At 44.8% G+C, this 13,585-nt stretch overlaps 1 protein-coding gene across 3 annotated transcripts in view; it reads left to right on the forward strand.

Moving 5' to 3' along the window:
• Window positions 1-13,585, forward strand: part of itfg1 (integrin alpha FG-GAP repeat containing 1) — a 118,956-nt gene that overhangs the window by 95,240 nt on the left and 10,131 nt on the right. The window lies entirely within an intron of this gene.

The raw sequence follows: 13,585 nt of genomic DNA on the forward strand, positions 1-13,585 counted from the left end.
ACAGACACCTACACACACAATCACTGTTCTATGCTGTGAGAGGCACAGATTTGATACCCTCTGTGCGACACTCATGAGTGATCAAGTCAGGTCGAACAAGTCACTCTTCGTACAGATGTCCAGGTAACCAAACACTGCGCACACTACACACACTCTCTCTCACACACACATACACGGCACCTGTTGGGCTGGACCTGTGTCTTGTCAGGCTGAAGTCAGTGGAAGGTGTGGAAGTGAGCAGAGCTAACCAACTGGAGAGGGAGAGGGCGGGAGGATTATTATTGATCAGAGCTTTGTTCTGCCCATGATTTCCCTCCTGTGGGTTTCTGCACTCAGGCCAGTTAATTGGTCTCAAATTGAATGCAGGATTACCCCTCCGCCTGTTCAACTCCTCCTGTTTATCTCTCTCCTACAAAACCACACGACACACTCGCTCTCTTTCCTTTCGTTCACTCTGTCTCGTTCTCTCACGCGTACTATATCTTTCTCTCTCTCCCTCTCTTTCTCTCTGTCATTCTTCTCCTCTTCTCCCTGTAGTGTGTTAATATTGTCTCTACATCTCTTCTTCTCCCTGTAGTGTGTTAATATTGTCTCTACATCTCTTCTTCTCCCTGTAATGTGTTGATATTGTCTCTACATCTCCTCTTCTCCCTGTAGTGTGTTGATATTGTCTCTACATCTCCTCTTCTCCCTGTAGTGTGTTGATATTGTCTCTACATCCTTCTCCCTGTAATGTGTTGATATTGTCTCTACATCTCCTCTTCTCCCTGTAGTGTGTTGATATTGTCTCTACATCTCTTCTCCCTGTAGTGTGTTGATATTGTCTCTACATCTCTTCTTCTCCCTGTAATGTGTTGATATTGTCTCTACATCTCCTCTTCTCCCTGTAGTGTGTTGATATTGTCTCTACATCTCTTCTCCCTGTAGTGTGTTAATATTGTCTCTACATCTCTTCTTCTCCCTGTAGTGTGTTAATATTGTCTCTACATCTCTTCTCCCTGTAGTGTGTTAATATTGTCTCTACATCTCTTCTTCTCCCTGTAGTGTGTTAATATTGTCTCTACATCTCCTCTTCTCCCTTTATTGTGTTGATATTGTCTCTACATCTCTTCTTCTCCCTGTAGTGTGTTAATATTGTCTCTACATCTCTTCTTCTCCCTGTAATGTGTTGATATTGTCTCTACATCTCTTCTTCTCCCTGTAGTGTGTTAATATTGTCTCTACATCTCCTCTTCTCCCTGTAGTGTGTTAATATTGTCTCTACATCTCCTTTTCTCCCTGTAGTGTGTTAATATTGTCTCTACATCTCCTCTTCTCCCTGTAGTGTGTTAATATTGTCTCTACATCTCTTCTTCTCCCTGTAATGTGTTGATATTGTCTCTACATCTCCTCTTCTCCCTGTAGTGTGTTAATATTGTCTCTACATCTCTTCTCCCTGTAGTGTGTTAATATTGTCTCTACATCTCTTCTTCTCCCTGTAGTGTGTTAATATTGTCTCTACATCTCTTCTTCTCCCTGTAATGTGTTGATATTGTCTCTACATCTCTTCTTCTCCCTGTAGTGTGTTAATATTGTCTCTACATCTCCTCTTCTCCCTGTAGTGTGTTAATATTGTCTCTACATCTCTTCTCCCTGTAGTGTGTTAATATTGTCTCTACATCTCCTCTTCTCCCTGTAGTGTGTTAATATTGTCTCTACATCTCTTCTTCTCCCTGTAGTGTGTTGATATTGTCTCTACATCTCTTCTTCTCCCTGTAGTGTGTTAATATTGCCTCTACATCTCTTCTTCTCCCTGTAATGTGTTGATATTGTCTCTACATCTCTTCTTCTCCCTGTAGTGTGTTAATATTGTCTCTACATCTCCTCTTCTCCCTGTAGTGTGTTAATATTGTCTCTACATCTCTTCTCCCTGCAGTGTGTTAATATTGTCTCTACATCTCCTCTTCTCCCTGTTGTGTGTTAATATTGTCTCTACATCTCCTCTTCTCCCTGTAGTGTGTTAATATTGTCTCTACATCTCCTCTTCTCCCTGTAGTGTGTTAATATTGTCTCTACATCTCTTCTTCTCCCTGTAGTGTGTTGATATTGTCTCTACATCTCTTCTTCTCCCTGTAGTGTGTTAATATTGTCTCTACATCTCTTCTTCTCCCTGTAATGTGTTGATATTGTCTCTACATCTCTTCTTCTCCCTGTAGTGTGTTAATATTGTCTCTACATCTCCTCTTCTCCCTGTAGTGTGTTAATATTGTCTCTACATCTCTTCTCCCTGCAGTGTGTTAATATTGTCTCTACATCTCCTCTTCTCCCTGTTGTGTGTTAATATTGTCTCTACATCTCCTCTTCTCCCTGTAGTGTGTTAATATTGTCTCTACATCTCCTCTTCTCCCTGTAGTGTGTTAATATTGTCTCTACATCTCCTCTTCTCCCTGTAGTGTGTTAATATTGTCTCTACATCTCCTCTTCTCCCTGTAGTGTGTTAATATTGTCTCTACATCTCTTCTCCCTGTGGTGTGTGTGTGTTATGTTCACCACTGTGTTCCATCAGTGGTAACGGTCTCAGTCCTAATATCTTCCGTGCTCCCCTAATGTAATAGATATGCATGCCTCTCAGTGGCTGCTCTGTCGCCACAGTAACCTGTATTAGAGGGCACATCTCAACTGCAGCCTGGTGTCCAATTACGAGAGAGAGAGAGAGAGAGAGATAAGAGAGAGAGGGAACAAGAGGTAGAGCGATAGAGAGAGGGAACAATGGATATGTAGAAGGAGCGATGGGGAACGAGAGAGAAGGAGAGATGGGGGAACAAGTGAAAACAACCAGCATGTTGGAAGTCACCGCCTATTCTGGTTACCTCTTCTCTCAATGCCAGTCTTGGATCTGTCAAACCCAGGTCTCAGTTTTGCTTCATTCACCGTCTCCTCATTGTGTTTCTGATGATCAGACGTGACGCGCTGATGGATCTCAGCAAACACTGTGTCACCCACGGTGCCGTGAGCTTTAATTCGGTCTTTTCCTCCTGCGAGAGCACCAGTGATAAGAGAGGAGCCCTATGGGCATGCCACTTATCTCCTCCACTACAGACACCCGCTTCTCCCCACAAATCAATGTCTGAATCTGCCGTTTGCATTGTGTGGGCGCTGAGGGCCCCCTCTCCTCTCCCAGGCTTAGCTGTGGCTCAGTGTGTACCACTTCATTCCTTTATCCCCCAGGCCCTGCCGCCGCAGTGTCCGCAATCGCCCCTATGTGTCCTTCCCGTCCCTTCCATTGCTGTGAAAGTGCCCTATCGGGGGGGGGGGTTCTATAGCGACGGATGTTGAGAATCTATCCGCAAACAGGTTGCCCAAAGATGATCCGGGGCCTTGGGAAGATGTGAGGGTGAGGCTTTGTGTGTCTCGCTGTGTGCAACCTACGCAGGATTTGATGTAGCCAGTGTGAATTCTTTATACACTGGTGTTTAAAAGATTGCTACTGGTCACGCTGGTCACCATTTGAGATGATGATTCATAAGATACTTTTTTTGCGTAATTATGGGTGACCAATACTCCCAATACTCATGCTGATCTCCATTAGGGTCTGCCTGATGGCGGCTGTTGCCTTCCCGTTGTTTACCACTCTCTGTGTGTTCGATATGTGCTGTCATTCCTCTGTGACCAATGAAGGTCAAAAGCCTGCGGTGTGTTTTTTGTGTGATGTGTGTGTGTGTGTGTGTGTGTGTGTGTGTGTGTGTGTGGGCCCACGTAGAGAACTAGTCTCTTCTACCGCTGGTGTCTCTGGGCGAGTGGAGGGACTAAAGTGGCTTGAATACGACTGGGCTGGAGTCACACTCTGTGACATAATTCAGGACCTGAGTTATCTCTTTGTCCCTCTACTCACTGAGCGAGAGTCCTGCTCTAAATAACGCACTGTATGGGGGGGGGGGGGGTCACACACCTGTCTCTTCTCTGCTCTACCATTGGGCGTCAGTGCCTCTCTTCTGTCTCTGAGTCTCGGTGAGGAGTATTGCAAATTGCCATTGTTCGTGTGTATGTCTTTTTGAGGGTTACATGTGGTAGGTGTGGGGTAAAGCTAGTGGTTTTAAAGGTATAGTTGAAGTATTAGGTTTACATACACTCATTAAAACTCGTTTTTCAACCACTCCACAAATTTTTGGGAAAGTCGGTTAGGACCTCCTAGTTTGTGCATGACACAAGTCATTTTTCCAACAATTGTTTACAGACAGATTATTTCACTTATTATTCACTGTATCACAATTCCAGTGGGTCAGAAGTTTACAAACACTAAGTTGACTGTGCCTTTAAACAGCTTGGAAAATTCCCAAAATTATATCATGGCTTTAGAAGCTTCTGATTTGAGTCAATTGGAGGTGTACCTGTGGATGTATTTCAAGGCCTATCTTCAAACTTAGTGCCTCTTTGCTTGACATCAATGGAAAATCTAAATGTATATATATATTTTTTTTCACCTTTATTTAACCAGATAAGCTAGTTGAGAACAAGTTCTCATTTGCAACTGCGACCTGGCCAAGATAAAGCAAAGCAGTTTGACACATACAACAACACAGAGTTACATATGGAATAAACAAACATACAGTCAATAATAGTAGAAAAATACTATTTACAGTATGTGCAACTGGAGGTAGGATAAGAGAGGTAAAGGCAATAAATAGGCCATGGTGGCGAAGTAATTACAATATAGCAATTAAACACTGGAGTGGTAGATGTGCAGAAGATGAATGTGCAAGTAGAGATACTGGGGTGCAAAGGAGCAAGATAAATAAATAAATACTGTATGGGGATGAGGTAGTTGGATGGGCTATTTACAGATGGGTTATGTACAGGTGCAGTGATCTGTGAGCTGCTCTGACAGCTGGTGCTTAAAGCTGATGGAGGAGATATGTGTCTCCAGCTTCAGTGATTTTTGCAGTTTGTTCCAGTCATTGGCAGCAGAGAACTGGAAGGAAAGGCTGCCAAAGGAATAATTGGCTTTGGGGGTGACCTGCTGGTGCGAGTGCTACCGGTGGGTGCGCTATGGTGACCAGTGAGCTGAGATAAGGCGGGGCTTTACCTAGCAGAGACTTGTAGATGACCTGGAGCCAGTGGGTTTGGCGTCGAGTATGAAGCGAGTGCTAGCCAACAAGAACATACAGGTCGCAGTGGTGGGTAGTACAGTGGGGCAAAAAAGTATTTAGTCAGCCACCAATTGTGCAAGTTCTCCCACTTAAAAAGATGAGAGAGACCTGTACTTTTCATCATAGGTACACTTCAACTATGACAGACAAAATGAGGGAAAAAAATCCAGAAAATCACATTGTAGGATTTTTTATGAATTTATTTGCAAATGATGGTGGAAAATAAGTATTTAGTCAATAACAAACAAGCAAGATTTCTGGTTCTCACAGACCTGTAACTTCTTCTTTAAGAGGCTCCTCTGTCCTCCACTCGTCACCTGTATTAATGGAACCTGTTTGAAGTTGTTATCAGTATAAAAGACACCTGTCCACAACCTCAAACAATCACACTCCAAACTTCACTATGGCCAAGACCAAAGAGCTGTCAAAGGACACTAGAAACAAAATTGTAGACCTGCACCAGGCTGGGAAGACTGAATCTGCAATAGGTAAGCAGCTTGGTTTGAAGAAATCAACTGTGGGAGCAATTATTAGGAAATGGAAGACATACAAGACCACTGATAATCTCCCTCGATCTGGGGCTCCACGCAAGATCTCACCCCTTGGGGTCAAAATGATCACAAGAACGGTGAGCAAAAATCCCAGAACCACACGGGGGGACCTAATGAATGACCTGCAGAGAGCTGGGACCAAAGTAACAAAGCCTACCATCAGTAACACACTACGCCGCCAGGGACTCAAATCCTGCAGTGCCAGACTTGTCCCCCTGCTTAAGCCAGTACATGTCCAGGCCCGTCTGAAGTTTGCTAGAGTATTTGCATGATCCAGAAGAAGTTTGGGAGAATGTCATATGGTCAGATGAAACCAAAATATAACTTTTTGGTAAAAACTCAACTCGTCGTGTTTGGAGGACAAAGAATGCTGAGTTGCATACAAAGAACACCATACCTACTGTGAAGCATGGGGGTGGAAACATCACGCTTTGGGGCTGTTTTTCTGCAAAGGGACCAGGACGACTGATCCGTGTAAAGGAAAGAATGAATGGGGCCATGTATTGTGAGATTTTGAGTGAAAACCTCCTTCCATCAGCAAGGGCATTGAAGATGAAACGTGGCTGGGTCTTTCAGCATGACAATGATCCCAAACACACCGCCCGGGCAACGAAGGAGTGCCTTCGTAAGAAACATTTCAAGGTCCTGGAGTGGCCTAGCCAGTCTCCAGATCTCAACCCCTTAGAAAATCTTTGGAGGGAGTTGAAAGTCTGTGTTGCCCAGCAACAGCCCCAAAACATCACTGCTCTAGAGGAGATCTGCATGGAGGAATGGGCCAAAATACCAGCAACATTGTGTGAAAACCTTGTGAAGACTTGCAGAAAACGTTTGACCTCTGTCATTGCCAACAAAGGGTATATAACAAAGTATTGAGATAAACGTTTGTTATTGACCAAATACTTATTTTCCACCATAATTTGCAAATAAATTCAGTAAAAATCCTACAATGTTATTTTCTGGATTTTTTTCTCTCATTTTGTTTGTCATAGTTGAAGTTGTACCTATGAGGAAAATTACAGGCCTCTCTCATATTTTTAAGTGGGAGAACTTGCACAATTGGTGGCTGACTAAATACTTTTTTTGCCCCAAAAAACAAAACGAATGGCACTGTGATAGACGGCATCCAATTTGTTGAGTAGAGTGTTATGTAAATTACATCGCCAAAGTCGAAGATCGGTAGAATGGTCAGTTTTACGAGGGTATGTTTGGCAGCATAAGTGAACGATGCTTTGTTGCGAAATAGGAAGCTGATTCTAGATTTAATTTTGGATTGGAGATGCTAAATGTGAGTCTGGAAGGAGAGTTTACAGTCTAACCAGACACCTAGGTATTTGTACAGTGATTGCTCCTTTAAAAGAAGCATTGACGCTCGTCTGGAGGTTAGTTAACACGGTGTCCAAAGAAGGGCCAGATGTATACAGAATGGTGTCGTCTGCGTAGAGGTAGATCAGAGAATCACCAGCAGCAAGAGCGACATCATTGATGTATACAGAGAAGCGAGTCGGCCCGAGAATTGAACCCTGTGGCAACCCCATAGAGGCTGCCAGAGGTCCGGACAACAGGCCCTCCGATTTGACACACTGAACTCTATCAGAGAGGTAGTTGGTGAACCAGGCGAGGCAATCATTTGAGGAACCAAGGCTATTGAGTCTGCCGATGAGGATGTGGTGATTGACAGAGTCGAAAGCCTTGGCCAGGTTGATAAATACGGCTGCACAGTAATGCCTCTTATCGATGGCGGTTATGATATCGTTTAGGACCTTGAGTGTGGCTGAGTTGCACCCACGACCAGCTCTGAAACCCGATTGTATAGTGGAGAAGGTACAGTGGGATTCGAAATGGTCTGTGATCTGTTTGTTAAATTGGCTTTCGAAGATTTTAGAAAGGCAGGGCAGGATGGATATAGGTCTATAACAATTTGGGTCTAGAGTGCCTCTCCCTTTGAGGAGGACGATGACCGCGGCAGCATTCCAATCTTTGGGAATCTCAGACGATACGAAAGAGATGTTGAACAGGCTAGTGATAGGGGTTGCAACAATTTCGGCACATCAATTTTGAAAGAGAGGATCCAAATTGTCTAGCCCGGCTGATTTGTAGGGATCCAGATTTTGCAGCTCTTTCAGAACATCAGCTATCTGGATTTGGGTGAAGGTGAAATGGGGGAGGCTTGAGCGAGTTGCTGTGGGGAGTGGAGGGCTGTTGATCGGGGTAGGGGTAGCCAGGTGGAAAGCATGGCCAGCCTTAGAAAAATGCTTATTGAAAGTCTCAATTATAGTGAATTTATCATTGGTGACAGTGTTTCCTAGCCTCAGTGTAGTGGGCAGCTGGGAGGAGGTGCTCTTATTCTCCATGGATTTTACAGTGTCCCAGAACTTTTTCGAGTTTGTGCTGCAGGATGCAAATTTCTGTTTAAAAAATCTAGCCTTAGCTTTCATAACTGACTGTGTATATTGGATCCTAACTTCCCTGAAAAGTTGCATATCACGGGAGCTATTCGATACTAATGCAGAACGCCACAGGATGTTTTTGTGCTGGTCAAGGACAGTCAGGTCTAGAGAGAACCAAGGGCTATATCTGTTCCTGTTTTTTTTTTTTGAGTGGAGCATGCTTATTTAAGATGGCGAGTAAGGCACTTTTAAAGAATACCCAGGCATCCTCTATTGACGGGATGAGGTCAACATCCTTCCAGGATACCCGGTCCAGGTCGATTAGAAAGGCCTGCTCGCTGAAGTGTTTTAGGGAGCGTTTGACAGTGATGAGGGGTGGTCGTTTGACCGCAGACCCATTACGGATGTAAGCAATGAAGCAGTGATCGCTGAGATCTTGGTTGAAAACAGCAGAGGTGTATTTGGAGGGCAAGGTGGTTAGGATGATATCTTTGAGGGTGCCCGTGTTTACGGATTTGGGGTTGTGCCAAGACCTCAGGAAAAAAATTAAGTGTTAACACCATGGGATCACACAGCCGTCATACCGCTCAGGAAGGAGGCGCGTTCGGTCTCCTAGAGATGAACCTACTTTAGTGCAAAAGTGCAAATCAATCCCAGAACAACAGCAAAGGACCTTGTGAAGATGCTGGAGGAAACGGGTACAAAAGTATCTATATCCACAGTAAAACGAGTTCTATATCGACATAACCTGAATGGCCGCACAACAAGGAAGAAGCCACTGCTCCAAAACTGCCATAAAAAAGCCACGGTTTGCAATTGCACATGGGGACAAAGATCATACTTTTTGGAGAAATGTCCTCTGGTCTGATGAAACAAGAATAGAACTGTTTGGCCATAATCACCATCGTTATGTTTGGAGGAAAAAGGGGGAAGCTTGCAAGCCGAAGAACACCATCCCAACCCCGAAGCACGGGGGTGGCAGCATCATGTTGTGGGGGTGTTTTGCTGCAGGAGGGACTGGTGCACTTCACAAAATAGATGGCATCATGAGGCAGGAAAATTATGTGGATATATTGAAGCAACATCTCAAGACATAAATCAGGAAGTAAAAGCTTGGTCGCAAATGGGTCTTCCAAATGGACAATGACCCCAAGCATACTTCTAAAGTTGTGGCAAAATGGCTTAAGGACAACAAATTCAAGGTATTGGAGTGGCCATCACAAAACCCTGACCTCAACGCTATAGAATATTTGTGGGCAGAACTGAAAAGGCGTGTGTGAGCAAGGAGGCCTACAAACCTGACTCATTTACGCCAGCTCTGTCAGGAGGAATGGGCCATAATTCACCCAACTTATTGTGGGAAGCTTGTGGAAGGCTTCCCGAAACGTTTGACCCAAATTAACCAATTTAAAGGCAATGCTACCAAATACTAATTGAGTGTATGCCAACTTCTGACCCACTGGGAATGTGATGAAAGAAATAAATGCTGATATAAATGATTCTCTCTACTATTATTCTGACATTTCACATTAAAATAAAGTGGTGGTCCTAACTGACCTAAGACAGGGAATAAGGTGTTTGGAAACTTCCGACTTCAACTGTATGTTTGAACTTGTGAGATTCCTCCCTTGTTCCCTGACTTACCAGAGCAGCATTGGAAGTGAGTGGTTGGGGAGGAGACTGGAGAGTAGCTTTTCCTTCCCGTTTGTTGTGAAGCTGGCTAAGTTCCTCACCTCTTCCTCTCCACTCGATAACTGAACTCTGTGGGGCAGGAGAGCAAGCACTGCAACTTTTATGTTCTGAGGCTTTTAATGCTGGGTGGGGAGGTGTCTCTTTGGCTAACTGTGTGTGCGTTGTGTGTATTGTACTCGCACATGTTTCTGAATTAACTTTTGGAGCTGAGGAATCCTGACTTGTTGGGTGTGATGATGTGTTCTGCTCTGTTTGCCACACAGACAAAACTCAGAGGCTCTAGAATGTGTGTGTGTGTGTGTGGTACTTTTCAACATGCTTGACACTCCTCACACCCAGATTGGAGAGAGCCTGGGAATGAGTGAATGTGATAAGCTGTGGAAGCATAAGGTTTCTTGAGTAAAACCTGCTCTTCGGGAGCTGTTTGGCTGGCTGGCTGCTCTGAATCTGTTTTGTGGTCTGAGAGGGGGATTGGAGCCTGTCAGTCATGTGCTGCAGGCTGGAGCGCCTGGCCAAGGTCTGTCTGTGTGCTCCACGGCCGCGCTGCAGGGAGATAAGACTCCCACTCCAGGCTGTAGACCGCAGCAGCTAGCCAGAATCCCCATCCCACCTCCAGCCTTCCTCCAGCACCCCCCCCCCCCCCCCCCAGTGCATTGCCTTGCTCCAGCCTCCGCACCTGCAGAGTGGCAGTCCCTAAGCCAGCTTCCTCTCTCTCTGAGTGACACATCCTTCAGCCAGCGTCCCGAGCACCACTGTGACCCCCCCCCTCACTGTCACCAGTCGCAACATGACACATCTTTTAGTTAACAACAGCCTGTCGCTAGGGTAGCTGGTTAACCTCAAAATGTCTGTCATCTACCGTCCTCTCCTCCAGACCTTACACATACTTCCTAAGAGATGGTTGTTACTTAAGCTGGGCGTGCACTAGACGATTTTGGCCCTCATTTTTAGGATTAGGGTACGTTTTTGATATCGGAGACAAAATCCCAATGTCATTGTCTACTCCGGGCCGTCACCAATGCTTGTTTAATATGAGCGGGTCAGAGACGCAATCAGAAGCCTACTGTTCCTGTCTTTGACCCATCCCAGACGCCCCGATATTGTCGAACGTTAGATTTTTTTATTTGCACAAAATCTGCAACGCTCTTGTAGTGTGAGATGTGCAACGACAACTTTTGAGAACGGTGGTCAGTAATAGGCCAATGAGAGCTCGCCAGAGAAGAAGCCAGTGAGATGATGACGTTGTTCCGCATCACCCAGGATGTGTCGACTCTCCAGCCGAGGCCATGCCTGCCACTCGTATGCGTTTGTACTTGCCTTTATTAACCAAAGCCAAAGTGTCAAATCGTTTCAGCTCTGGAGTTCACGAGCGATGTTATTCAAGTCAAAATGTGTTGGCTCGATATTTCAACTCAGTATGGCAAGCGTGGATCTCTGACTGAAAACCTTTTATAAGGCTGCTTTGAGTTAACTATCTAATCACATCAAGGGAAGAATCTTGTGGCGTGTCACCCCGTCTGTGTCACATGGTTTAGTGTGCTCACCCACTACGTTAGTGAGACGGGGGGAAGAAAACACAGGAAAGAAGGTCGTTTTAATGTGAGGATTTTGAAAGTCGAGAAGAGAGAGAGGTGCGTGTGTGTTTCTTAGTTTCAAACAATTATTACCTTGACTAAACAGATATGACCTTCCTGAGCTCGCTCTGCCATTCAGTTGGAGGGAGAAGCTGCAGTGTGTGTGTGTGTTTTGAGACAACAGTTCAGATGGGGACAAGTCAGTGCTCACACGTCTTTCTGCTGACTAGTGTGTGTGTGTGTGTGTCTGAACCTTTGGTCCTGTGCCTGACAGTATAGATAAAGATCCTTGGGTCCGGTCCTGGTAGCCCAGTTAGAACCCCCCCCCCCCCCCCAAAAGTATTGTTTATCATCTCTTTATGCATTGTCCACGTTTAGAACCATATCACTTTATCCCAAAGAGTAATTCTGATGAAGCAATATACACCTTAATCAGGTTACTCTGTCAGTTTATGTGTGGTCTCCTCGTGTGAGTCTTCTCATTTGTGGACAAAGCCGAAACTGCAACTCCGTCCTCAGCTCTCTAGAGCCAGAAAGTAGAGCCAGGACAGTTACCCAGAATTCAAACAATATCTTAATGTACATGGATGAAGTCATTAGCTTTCCTTAGTCCTTTTTTCCAGCACGGTAACACCTCTAAACTGTGATTTTTATTTTTTTTTACCGAACAGAGGTAGGGTGTTTTTCTTTTTAATAGTATCATTAACCCGTCTCTCCCCGCTGTAGGGTCTTGGATGCCCCCTGGTCAGAACATCATGAAACTGCACCTCATTCCCCACCACACATACATAACAGTCTTTAGAGAGTGTCCAGAGAGGACTAAATTGATTGCACACATAACATATGCGCTGAGTGTTCAAAACATTAGGAACACCTTCCTAATATTGAATTGCAGCCCCTTTTCCCCTCAGAACAGCTTTAGTTAGTCAGGGCATGGACCTTACAAGGTTTCAAAAGTGTTCCACGTGGATGCTGGCCCACGTTGACTCCAATGCTTCACACAGTTGTGTCAAATTGGCTAGATGTCCTTTGGGTGGTGGATCATTCTTGATACACACGGGAAACTGTTGAGCGTGGGAAACCCACTAACCGTTGCACCTGGCACCTACTACCATACCCCGTTCAAAAGCACTTTCTTAATATTTTGTCTTGCACATTCACCCTCTGAGTGGCACACATGCACAATCCATGTCTCAACTGTCTCAAGGCTTTAAAATCGTTCTCTAACCTCTCTTGGCCCCTTTATCTACACCAGTGGTCACCAACTGGTCGATCTCCAAGGCATTCATTTGCGTGCCTTTCTTTGGTTGTTTTTTTTTTTTTTTGCGTTGTTGGCGCCATTTGATTCAGCAGCCCTAACGGCGGGAAGGCAAGATGTTCCCATTTTGAACCATTTCATGTCTCTGCCTGCCCGTCAGGCCCAGATAGCAAATCAAGTGCACCTCTGGGCCTACTGCTGGCCAATCAGACAGCTCAGTTTCCTTAGAGCCATAGACTGTAAAAAGAAGCCTTGAACGTACAGCAAGGTTGGTAGAGACTCCGTGAACACAGAGAAGAGCTGCTGTTTTTATGAGTAAGTTCATGTTTTTAAGTTGTCATTCAGCACCGTCAACACTTATACTTTTTATAAGCCATAAAATGCATGTTCTCCCTACTTCCACTCACGCTACAATCAGCACTGCACTGTAGCATTGTGTCAGAGTTAATACCCTGCTATTGTATCATAACGCTGATGGGAGGGATCAGTGTGGTGTCCATATTAGCAGTCAGCCTGCTGGTGTGACTCGCGCTGTGACGTGGACCTCCGAATCAGTGTCGCTACAATGGACAAGCCACTTTATTAACAGAAATGTAGACGGTACCATATTTCTACCTGTAATGATTGAAGCGATTACATTTGGCTTTTACAGCAACTGCTCTGAAGCTGCACGATGTAACCTGCTCCGTCACTGCAATCAATTACGGAAAAGCAGGAACAGGGCTCAAAATCTCTCTCTCTCACTCTCTCTCTCTCTCACTCTCTCACTCACTCACACACTTTTATTTCAGAGGAGCTGGACTAATGGTCCTCGTTTCAAACTGTTACAATGGAGATTGGTGGAAGGTAGTATATAGATTCTCTCAAGATGGAGTTACACTTGTGCTTCACTGATAGACAGGCATTCAACCCCGGGCTTTTAGGCTCTATACTGAGGCTGTGTGTGTACATAATACCTAGGCAGAACACAGTGTGTTTTTTTTATGTGGACTGTATA

This window comes from Oncorhynchus mykiss, chromosome 26, assembly GCF_057628025.1.
Source record: "Oncorhynchus mykiss isolate SJ-2025 chromosome 26, ASM5762802v1, whole genome shotgun sequence".
Lineage (NCBI taxonomy): Eukaryota > Metazoa > Chordata > Actinopteri > Salmoniformes > Salmonidae > Oncorhynchus > Oncorhynchus mykiss.